This window comes from Anopheles maculipalpis, chromosome 2RL (assembly GCF_943734695.1).
Source record: "Anopheles maculipalpis chromosome 2RL, idAnoMacuDA_375_x, whole genome shotgun sequence".
Taxonomy (NCBI): Eukaryota; Metazoa; Arthropoda; class Insecta; order Diptera; family Culicidae; genus Anopheles; species Anopheles maculipalpis.
Window position 1 is genome coordinate 56,332,196 of NC_064871.1, and position 12,043 is coordinate 56,344,238.

Genomic DNA, 12,043 nt, shown 5'->3' on the forward strand with positions numbered 1-12,043 from the left:
ATCAAAGACGATTTTTAATTTAACGTTGTGAAACATAATGGTGTAAAATTTGAGTGTAATTTGTTTGTAAAAATTGATGTAGAAAAAATCATATTAGTAGTAGTGTAGTGTAAGGTAACTTTCCGTAGTACATGTTATAGATTCAGAAGGAATTTCGGTCAAAAATGGCATTCAAAAATGTACATTATTCTGTGATGAATAAAATAATAATTAATAGTCATTTATAATAACAGTTGCAAGATTTCCATCGAAAAAACATGTAAATGTTCTAAGACAAACATTGGATTTTAAATTTGTCCCCGTAAAACAAAACAAACTTTTTTTCATGTGCGTAAAACACATCAGTTAGTTATCTAAATTACGCATGAAACAGGAAGTATTCAACTACGAACACGTTTATTTCACGTTAATAGAAGTATTTCATTCTTAATACAGTATCCTCAATAAGATAATCTAATTTGTATTTAACTAATTTACTTTTCAATCATCGCCTACGTTTCAAAAAGAGCTAAAATTGTCCAATCATGTTGTCGCTATCCGTTCTTGTTTCAATATTAACGGATAAAGGCTCAGTGTATACATGTAAGGTTGAATAGCATTGTAAGCTGTGGAGTAAGCAGCACATTTTTCACCTTGTTGTTATTCTCTTAATTAAATGAGAAGAAATGTACATTGTACTATAGTGGTATTAATGTTGTCTGTTGCAAACGCACAGTTATCTTATTGCATCGTGATATTATGATAGATTGAGCTTCATAACATTTCGTAGCACGGAGCAATGGGCTTTGTGTGAAAATATTTTGCAAATGTACGTTGACGGATAAGAAGGCCAACAAGACGGATGCAATCATTTGTGTGTGGAAGTAATAAGCATTTCCGTTATCTTTACAGTTAACTGGATCAACGATTGCGATCTGAAGTTGCAATTAAAATGAAGGAAGGTAATTGGTGGTATCAGAAGAACTTGCGGTGCAATTGCAGTTACCGGTCCGAAAGGCAGAAGCGTTCGAATTATATCTATAAAAACTAATATCAATAGTGATATAAACACATTTAAGATCCATAAAATTTTTACACGAACTATTATCGCTCGTGAGTGATCTTCGCTCATGGAGTATGAATTTGCAACTGCATTGATTGACCCCCATTACTGATACAGAGCAGCGATCCTATATGGTTTGCTTCGTGAAACGTGGAGTAGGCAAAAAGCGGCACGAACGAAGTGACGAGTGGACACGTATTTATGTAATAACGAAAAGAACATCATTATTCGTCGCATTTCATTTGGTGGATTCGGTTGGGAGGAGAATCAACAAACAGCAGTCCCATGTTGTTATCTGCTGCAAGAAAAACAGTCGATGCTGGAATAGTCAGTTGGGATAAAGATGGGATGAAAATAAGGCGATGAGCTGAATTGGAAGTGTTCGTGAGCAGAACATGTGAACGTGCGAAATATTGCGACTAGCTGAACACTCACACACACACACAGACACACAAACACACACCATCGGTTCGAGCAGATCGAGTGGATACGGGAACGAGTGACAGATTGGGATAGAGCCAAAGCCGATCTGCTGCCGTTGGATCCATGGAAAGGGCCCATAGCAGAAGGGACGAACAGAAAATAGGAACCAACCTTAACAGCAACATGAATATGTACGCATTTTGAATATGAAGGTGACATGACAGCGAAAGATGGATTGGTGTTTTCCTCCATCGTTTTTTTTTTTTTTCATTCGTCCAACGTTCGCTGAAAATGTCCGTTTCAGTCCTGCTAGTTGCCGGCAGAAACATTCGTTGTGTACAGCAGCATCAGTAGCAGAAGCACTAACAGAAACACCAACCAGTATGTGAGTGAAGTGAATACAGTGAGGCTGAAACGCAAATGGCGCACGGTATGGATGGTAGGTGGTAGTGGCGATGGTGATGGTGGTAAAGGCAAAGGAATGAGACCCCGAGGAGCAAATAGAATATGGTATATACGGTGGACGAATGTGCCGTATCCAATCTTATAATCTGGCTTCTCTACGAATCTTACTTTGACAATCAACATAAGGATTCTAATAGTCTGGCAGAGACCGGCCAAAGCGGGAAAATATGGCAATGGTTGTGGCAAATCAGACTTGTACTGTAGTTCTCCGTCGCTGTCGCGCTTATGATTGTCAGACAGCAGAGGCAGCAGCAGCAACAGTAAGAGCATTTTATGGTATTGTCAGCAAAAGAGTAAAGAGGTCGGGAAACGTAGCACTGAAATAGGGAAGCATTTCATTGCTCGTTGCCTAACGAACGGTGAGTCGAGAAGAAGAATAAAGTTGTTACTTAGACGACAGCACATTTTGCTACTATTATTATTGTTGATTCTGTCAATGGTTACGCAGCACCAGCAGCACGTTTCCTGATGGTGTTCCGTTCGCTGACAGTTCTGACATTTGGTCGAATGAATTTGCACATCGATGTGTTTACTACGGCTTTTTGAGGATGATGTGTGGTAGGAAAAATGGCTGCTATATAAAGGTAGAATGATGCAAAGTGAAAGTAGAGAGTTATATCAATAGTTAATTAGATTTTGCGAGCGATTATTATCAGCAATACTATGAAAGAGGCGTATGAACAAAATTTAAGTGTGATCGTACCATATGAGTAATAGAATGAGGCGCTGTAGAGATTTTGCTTCATTAGAAGTCGCGACAGTTGTTTTTCTTTTTTGGTTTATTTATAGAGGTTTTGAGTTTCCAAAATTAAATTCTACACACATTATAGATAATTTAATTTTAAGCGACAAAAGTTATGACCAACAAGAGGAAGCATGAAGAATGAGAATAATAAATAATATAAATTAGTGAAGGTACGGTGGTAAATCGACAGCAGCATTATTCACACGGCAGGACCGGGGTCATAGTTGATCGAACTACGTGGTATTCATGGTCGTTCGTAGTCATTCGTTTCCAGTGTGACCTAAAAGGTGTCTAGTAAACCCAAGAAGAAGCTGAAATAGTATAATTTATTAACAGCAAGTTTAAAACCATAAATATGGAATAATAAGGCTCCCTGTTTGTTTGTATGTTTGTATAATTTGATCATCACTAGCGGTGTTGACAATGCGACATTGCACTGTCCTGCCAAATGAAGACCAGCGCCGTTGTCGCCTGGACCACCGGGCCGCCCTGTAATTAAATAAATATCATAAATATAACTATAACTCTAAACAAATAAATAAGCCACGATGTTAAAACTAAAAACTTTTGTGAATAAAATTTTATCTATTTATAATTCATTAGGACGGTACAATGTTGAACTATGAAAAATCATAACCCACGATGAAAGAATTAACCACAGCACCCTGCACACGATCAAAATAAGAAAAGGGATAGTGCGCTCCTTAAGTTATCAAACTTATAAATTTTCTAGACAAAAGTAGAGAAATGTTGAAATCAAACTCATGGGCGATCACATTTTAAATCTAGCTTAATCTAATGGTGCTGCCAACAACACAAATGTTTTACTGACACAATGCTTGTCAATTAGAAAAGATGATAACGTTTTTTTTTTTGTGCTGTATAGTTTGGTTTATTCTTTGCTTGGAGATAGTTGATTGAACTATCAAATCTATACAATTTTTTTGACATTTATCGATATCGGTGTATAAAGACCAGCAACGCAGTAAGTTGCATAGCAACATCCTCATTTAGACTCATTTAGTAGTCAAGACCCGATTCTTTGATGTCCCCGACCCGACCGACTTTAATATGTCATGTGTCCTACAAGAACTGAGTGTATATTTTCTAGTATACTTTGCCAATTAAGTGTCATACTTGACATATAAATGCCTGGGGATGTTCCAGTTGATTTAGTTTTAGCGGGTAGGAAATGTAAAACAGTCAAATCAGACATTTCCCTCGTAAGCATCCCCGGAATAACTACACCGTTGCGGGCATTAAGTAAAGGACGATCAAACCAGATTTGCCAGAAGCAAATGGAAATAAAATGAACAACAAGACCACTTTACTATCCGAATTGCCGAATAAAAATCACTTCAAAATTTGCAATAGATTTAGCCACTCGAAATTAGATTTAGCAGTAGCTAAATATTTTTGTTTGTACTATTTCTCTTAATGGTTCTGAGTTGGGAAAATTCCTGAAGAACAATCCGTGAAGGAAACGATGTTGAGGATTAGAATGCTGGTCTTCTTTTTTTCTATTTCTTTTCGGCTTATTGATCTGCTAGTCACTCCGGGTCACCGCGTAGTTGCATAGTCAGTCCTCACACTACGGGGGAATAAGTCCGGATGGGATTTTAACCCCAGTTCGTCCTTGTGAAGACCGGTACCGCTGTAGCCTGGTACCACCCAAAAGGATGCTGGTACGGTAGTAATTAATGTAAATATGGTTTATAGCAAAGGAAAGAATGCTAAAGAAAAGCGATTATTTTATTGGTGGTATTTAATATAACGTGTACGTCTTAGGATGCATGTTTTTGTTCGAGCGAATTATTTTACAAATATTCACACGGTGTAAATCTTTGTTGTTGGTATTTTAGTCGTTGTTTTTTTACATTGGTTAAAGGGAGAATTTTTATAATAATTAATAATATTTTTTTGACAATACGGCACTGGACCGTAAAAATCAAATGTAAATAAATAAAAAATAATAATTTTTTAAATAAACGTACATAATAAGATGGATGGAAACATAAACTTTAATATAGAGACATTCTACTATCCGGATATTGCTATCACTATCTGATGACAGTTACGACGATCTTTGATTGACGGTTCAGTGTCTGTCCGTTGCACCTCTATCGGAATTGATTATGGATGACATGTTTGTTTGAATCCACGATCCCAAATTCCCAAAGGAAGACACAACTCTATTTTTTCTGTGAAGAAGATTTGTGATTTTTGTACCCTCAGGTACAAAAATGATTGACTTTTCCGTGAACGGCTAGAAATGAACAATGTCGAGGAAATGAGGATTTTATACAATATGCTTATCCTGTGGTAGAAAATGCTACATAATAGGATGAGCTGTTCCTTAAACAAGTTTACTTGTCATTCACAACGATCAGCAAGACCATCTCAACGGCTAATCCTTGTTTAGGGTATCCACAGGAGGGCAAAACAAACACCCACAGCTTTGACATTGCAACTGATAGCTTTGCAAAAAAGAAGGACAAAAAAAAAAAGTGGACGGCTATCTATATTTGTAGGAATAGTGTCAATCCTTTCGGGTTTACTCTTTAATGGGCAAGCAAACGCGTGCGTTTTGTGAATTGGCAGCAATTAGAGTCGTGTTCAGCTGGTACACCAGCAAGTGAAGATAGAAAGGAGCGCAATAATGCAGATCATGTAGCAGCTTCAATTCTCAAGAACACAGTGAACACAAGGGAACAAAACAAAAGAAAGAAGGAGGTTGTAGGAGGGCAATAGAAAGGAGTGGAGCGAAAAAGTAGTAAAAGATTGACGAAGATAATCTCTTAAACATATAAACACGTCAAGCTGTCGTACAACTGTCGAGACGATTGGCTTAACATTAACAGTGAGCGAGAAGAAGGCAAAAGGCAAAACAACCAGTAAAAGGATGGTTTGGTGCATTCAACGTATGACAGCATGCCAGATAACTCACTGCCGGTGATATTCCGAAGCTGAAAGAATGAATGAAGACGGTAAAAACGACCAGATAGCATGAGCATGAACGTCGGTTACAATGGATGTCCACCAAATAGAACTTTTCGTTTTTTAAAAGTCATGTAGTAATGAAAAAGTCCCCCTGTACGGTGTGTAGTAGAGCGACACATCAACGATGCCAGAATGAATGGTGTCTAATATAATTAAGTGGACAAAATTTTGTCTCACAGTTTTATGGTTACCAGAAAAGTTGGATCAGGTGTAAGGAAGCAATTTTTCTGGATCATTTAGCTACTTTCGTGGTGCGACCAGCTGATATGTGTGTGTGTGTGTATTTTAGCCCATAGTTCTTGGTCACACAGTTACTGTAGAAATCGATGTAAGTCAAAGGAACGATATGCAATGAGCCCAGCAGTTTAGTTTAGTCGTCATGCACCTTTACCTTTATCTTTTGCAATAACATATTTAATGTTTGGACACTGTGAGACTGTGGTGATGTGACTTGGTGTAAATGAAATTTAGGACACGCACAACAAACTGTTGGAGGAAGAAGGAAATGTTTTCGGTCGGCGTTGTTGTATACCGCTAAACTGTAATATCTAATTAACAGTGTAGTAAGTGGTCCGTCATCTGTTCGGTGTGAGATGAGAACAGACAAAATTCAATTAAGAAGATATGGAGGATAGAAATGATAAACTGTTCATCGGTCATCTGACGACAGCAAAAGACTTGAAGCATCGAGCTGATCAGAAGCAATGTCTGAGTGGATGGTCCGGTTAACAACAAACGTAGGAGCTGTATGCCACAAGAGGGTAAAATAAATCCAAAACAAATAAGCTCTCTCTTCGAAGGGGTAAAACACATTTCTTCTGAGATACATCAAGCCCATCGTGCTCATACGATGCTCGCTCGGGATAACTGGATTTTTGTTGTCTCTGGAAACTGTGGTCAATTAGCGAAACTACGGGGACCATATTCATTTGTTGCAGGGAAGAAACAAGGCGTCAATTCTACAGAAACCGGTATCCACGTAACACCATTGAGCACTACAGCTTCCTTCATTCTTGAACACGTAGGAAGCAGTAGTAAAAAGAGGAGGAACAAACTGGTTACCCGCTGAGTTTTGATTGCGTGTGATTAGCCGATTCTCACTCGCTATATACCGTAACAGGTCGATGCAATGGGTACATCACGTCACTCTCATGAGTCCGGCCAGCGGACAAGAAATCCAAAGTGACAAGTTGGAATATGTACGCGCATCCATCCTCAGCTTACACATTCGACACATTTAATTTGGATGCGTTTGACTTCGCTCTTGGAAACTGTTGAATGTTACGAACAGAACTACACAGGCCAGAGTATGTTCCTTCCTTCCTTAGTAAGCTATCGGGTCGAGTTCGGTTGCCCTGACATGTTTGGTCGGTTCTGATGTGTGTTATGTGTTCTGCGGTTGACTTTAGCACTATGTGAGCATACCGGGACGTTAGGTAAAAATGATAATTTCCATTATTTTACTTTGGTTGATTTGTGTACGCAAGGAATGAGCTATATTTTCTATATCTTTGAGTGCACCACTTGAAATAAAAAGCAACAACAAATAATCTATTCCACTGACAGTGTTTTGTCCATTGCTTTTCCCACAATGCTTTATTTCTGTAGTGGCGTTAGATGGTATCGGATCTCTTTAAGAGGAAAAGCGAAAAGAAGATTAAAAATGATATTCATTTATCTTTATTCGAGTATTAACTCGATACCCAGTAAGCTGAAAGTGATGTCGGGACTATCGTCGACTGTCGATCTTTTCCTGATTTCCGAGTGCGTAGAAGTCTCTCAGAATCAATGACAAGCGCAATGACGTGACCATGGCAACCAGGGCAGGTGTCAACGTTGGAGGATGTTTGGAAGACAATGCTGGGATAAGTTCACATGGGCAATATGCTGAATTTATCTTGCTCGTATTTTTACTAGTGGCGCATACCGCATGTATTTTAAAGTAAAATTTTTGAATGAAATAAAATATTGTACATTAATGCTGTGGTTATTTTTTGAGAAGTGTAACCTGATAATTAAGGCGACACTGGGCTTTTAAATGTTATCCGGACCATTTCCCCGTAGTGAGGACTGAATATCCAACTACGTGGTATTTGCGAGTCTAGTAATACATTCAATGGTCGATGTGGCCTAGTTGGTCATTAAGCCAAGAAGTAGAAACTTTGTTACATTTATTAGCAAATGTTACGACCAAATTTGTTGTATAAAGGGAATGTTCAAGCATTATTTACCGTTCAATTTTTTTCAATATCATTTTCATGTTGAAATTCATGTCGGACATGGAAGTTGAGCTAATGTGTTGACGCAATACAATCGGCAGCTTCGATTTAGCAGACTTCGATCGCCCGATAGTAAAAATAAGCAAAACATCTTCGAGCACACCGAAAATATTGCCCTTATCCATTACAAATCAGGCCATTCTGAACAGTTCAGTTTGGGGATAAGATATAGCAAGTTACTCAAACAAAACAAACAAAAAAAGAACGAAAATTTCTATGCACCGTTTTGTTCAGGTCTTCCACTTCTTCTTCATCTGTGAAATTTCAATCGATTGTACTAAATGTAGGTTTGAGAAAAAAAAAGTAACGTAAACCCGACGTGATGGCAAACACACGTCCACCGAACGGTAACGACACAGCGCGGACATAGCAGAGGAGGAGGCAAGTGAAACAAATGAAGATGCATTTGACAAACTGATTGATTAGTCCACGCAAATCGACACGTCCTGTCAAGGTGAAAAAATGTAAAAAAAAAAAACGAATAAGTCATTGCGGAACCTGTAGCATACAACGCCCGATGGTCAAAGTATGGATAATGATAAGAAATCGAGGGAGCGCAGTATGGACACACTAGCATGCGGTGTGTTGAAAAGCAAAAAAAAAAAAAGAAGATCGCTTCAAGTTGAAATAAAAAAAAAAACAAATATCAAATCGAAGTTAAATCGCATAAGCCACCTAGGTCTATGACAAGGCGTGGACCTAGTCTGGAGATGTACCTTCGAGTGTGTGTGTGTATACCTGTCAGTGTGTTTGTGAAGAACAGTGAATAGTAGCTTGATCAAATGTGCTTGATCATCTAGTTGGTAGTTTGTGCTGATAAACAAACGTGCTGTATGTAAAGACAGCAATTCAGTTTACGTCCAGATAGTCTGGTAAGGTAAGGAGTACACGTAGAGTGCAGAACTGTAAACGAGGGCGTGCAGCACGGCAGAAGATAACAAGGAAAATCGATCCTTCGATTTGTCAATCGATCGAATCTTTCACCTAAATCCGACAGCTCCGTATGTGGCGTATCTCCCCAAGTAGGCATGAGCAATGGGGGTTCACAAAGGCTCTTACGGTGATTGGTTTCTTGTGGCGTTGGCAGGGAAAACTTTGCTCACGTCATCGTGGTACAAGCATTGTTTGTATTTCTATGCCATCGAGATCGAAAATGCGAGTCTGCGGAAGCTATGCTGTGCATACACACACTGAAATGTAAAATAGAGCTAGACAGTGAGGTTCGACAAGGAGTCTGCCAAGATCTGTTTGTCGTCTTGGCATGATTCCTATCTGGCTGCCCACTTTATCTCACCTGAAAATGAATGACGATGTCGCGCCGTCACGGCTCTTGCGGTGGACGGTGGCAATGGTAGAAAGGATAGAAAAAACAAAATACAGATTGTTTTTATCATGACACAATCGAACGAAACTAACCGTTATCGATCCTCTCACGTGTTTATTTGCGTTCACGCAGGTCTATCTTAACTTTAGCCTTTACTATCTTGGGCAAGATCCATCCTTAAGCTCCATTGTTCTTACATGAATGATGGTAAGGTAGCGCTTCTCGTAGCGCTCGGTACATAGACATGTAGCCGCACGGTACTGTTGCCTTACTGTCTCGTGCGCCTTTTTCCATGGTCTTTCCTAGATCCCATGTGGATGCTGCTGCTAAGGCTGTATGCCTATGTAGCAGCGTTATCTACGGTTGCTGTTTGCTTGTACAAGCGGAAAGTGTGAGAAGTTGGTGCTGCTGTTTCGGCTGCTTGATGAATCTCTTCCTTCTTCGTTGCGCTGGGCATTTGAGGCCAGAGTTGCCATTTTTCCTAACGTCTACATTTATGGAAGCAGACGCACACAATGGTGTGGCAAAGAATAATCAATCTTCGATTTTCATCGCTGTTGTCAAAATCAATAATTTTGGGTTATATGTGTAATGTTCGTAAACTCTTGAGTGCGGCACATGTGGCTTTTCGATTTATGTTCTTTTTGTGCTGTGGAAGGTTTTTCTGAAAGCTTTCTTTTGGTTTGTAGTATGTAGTTTGGTTGTGTTGAATATTTAGCAAAGAAAGTAAATTATTAAGAACGTACGTGGACTTTTGTATACTTGCGTAGGTTCTGATGTATACATTTCATACATCGCAAGGAATCTTGTTCAGTTAAATAACATTTTTATTAGGTTATGTTACGGTATATTACGTCGTCATTTATTCAAGGCGATCGCAAGGCCGAGTGGCACTATATGGAAGTAATTTAAAAAAAATCAGATATGATAGCAATGTAAAGGAATAAAATTAACAAAGTTATCTCTCACACTATTCAACCTATCTCATGATTTAATTAATCAAAAAATAATTTTGAATTTTACGTAATTCGTACACTCCATTAAATCCGCCAATTCGCCATTCTGTAAATGGCCTATTACTTTTTTGGTATCGGCACATTAGTGACATTTTTGTTTGTACATAATTATTTGATAAAATATTGATTGTCTTCAAAATATTGCAGTTCAGTTAAATGATGATTGAAAAGAAAATAAGAAAGATTTTAGATAAATAAAAAACCATTGTAACAAAAACAAAACGAAAATGGGTTGATCTATGATTTGCGAATTGATTTGGAAATTCGTGTGTTGCTTGAGAAAGGATGAAAACGTAAAGTAGTGGATAGTCCTTGTTGCAAAACGATGACATTTTGTAAGCTTTATAGTAGAAAGAGAGGGTTTTTTTTAATCTTCTCACATTCCGTTCCTGCAAGTGAAAGATTGCTGCAACGCACTTTCCAGGATAACAATCGAAAGTATTCCATCTCTTCACCAAATGTCTCTAAACCAAATGTTTCTTTATTTGCATTGAACATTGTTTGCCAAAAAGCTCATATTTTAAAAATGCATTAAAAATTGTAAGTATTGCATTGATCACTGAGCATCGCTTTGCTATCACTAGGACTGCTAATGGAACTATGAGGTGTTTTCCTATTTGCACAGAGTTGTATTTTTTTAAATTGTTATTTTTAAGCTCCTATCGATGATAATAGTTAAGCCACAAGCAATGCAGTAGACCTAGCAGCGTTTAGGATGGATGAGTTAAAATCAATATTCACAATCAGTGCACTCGGACTTTCTGGTATCCGTAGACGATATGTTTCTGTAGATTAGACTCGCTTAAGTAAAGATATAGATAAATATAATTGAGTGATATGGTGGACACTGGAGTAAGGTTGTTTTTTTTTGCAGCGGCCATGAAAAATTATTCTGTTTTGATAATTGGATTAATCGAGAAGATTGTTTACCGTCGATGTCTTATCAGTTAAGTTTTTGTTGGTTGTGTTTTCGTAAGTATTCATATTCATAATAACTTTGAATGTTTGGATTAGCAGGATTGCATGAACTTAATATGATTACTCATTTAGTTGAAAATATAGAGTTATTTAGCTTTTCAAATACTCTGTTTTCCCGGTTTTCATACGAAAATGTACTTACAGAAAGAGTTTATCTTAGCGACCGGTGCCAGTAGGCGATGTGATCTAGTAACACAGCCAGTATCATGAAATCTGGTAACTCATTATATGTCCTCGGAGGTCCATAAGCCAAGAAGAAGAATAGTATGGTCTAATAGGATATAAGCAGCAATAAATAAACAACTACACGGTCGAATAAACGAAACCTATGTAGAAAACAGAAATAAACTAGAAATATAGCGAAGTATTCTAAGTATCAAAGAGTGTTTCTTTTGATACTTAGAGAGAAGAGAAACAAGAGAGCACATGGAAGGAAGCTCAAATTAATTGGCATACGTTTCTATGAATATAAGCTTAACGCAATGTATACACAGCCCAAGGTTTACAACAAAGCAGCAAATATGGTTCTGAGTGCTTATAATTTAATATAAATAAAAAAAAAAACGGAAAATAACTTAGCTTCTGTAAACCATCAATTTTCAATTCTGGTTTTATTTCATGCATAAATAATAAATATAATCATAAGGATAACAGGGTACAAATTAAATTTTTCTTTACAGGTCATTGTGCATTGAGGCTGTAAAAATGTGCTTACATAAACACAGGAAATTCTTAAGGATATCGCAAAGATTACTCACAAGCTTTTTTCGT

The 12,043-nt window shown here is 37.8% G+C and overlaps 2 protein-coding genes across 2 annotated transcripts in view; both read right to left on the reverse strand.

Annotated features, from left to right (window-relative positions):
- The window catches only part of LOC126559182 (calexcitin-1), a 228,915-nt gene that overhangs the window by 74,945 nt on the left and 141,927 nt on the right, over nucleotides 1-12,043 (reverse strand). The window lies entirely within an intron of this gene.
- Nucleotides 1-12,043, reverse strand: part of LOC126558617 (3'(2'),5'-bisphosphate nucleotidase 1) — an 81,884-nt gene that overhangs the window by 21,472 nt on the left and 48,369 nt on the right. The gene's annotated exons all lie outside the window — the stretch shown is intronic.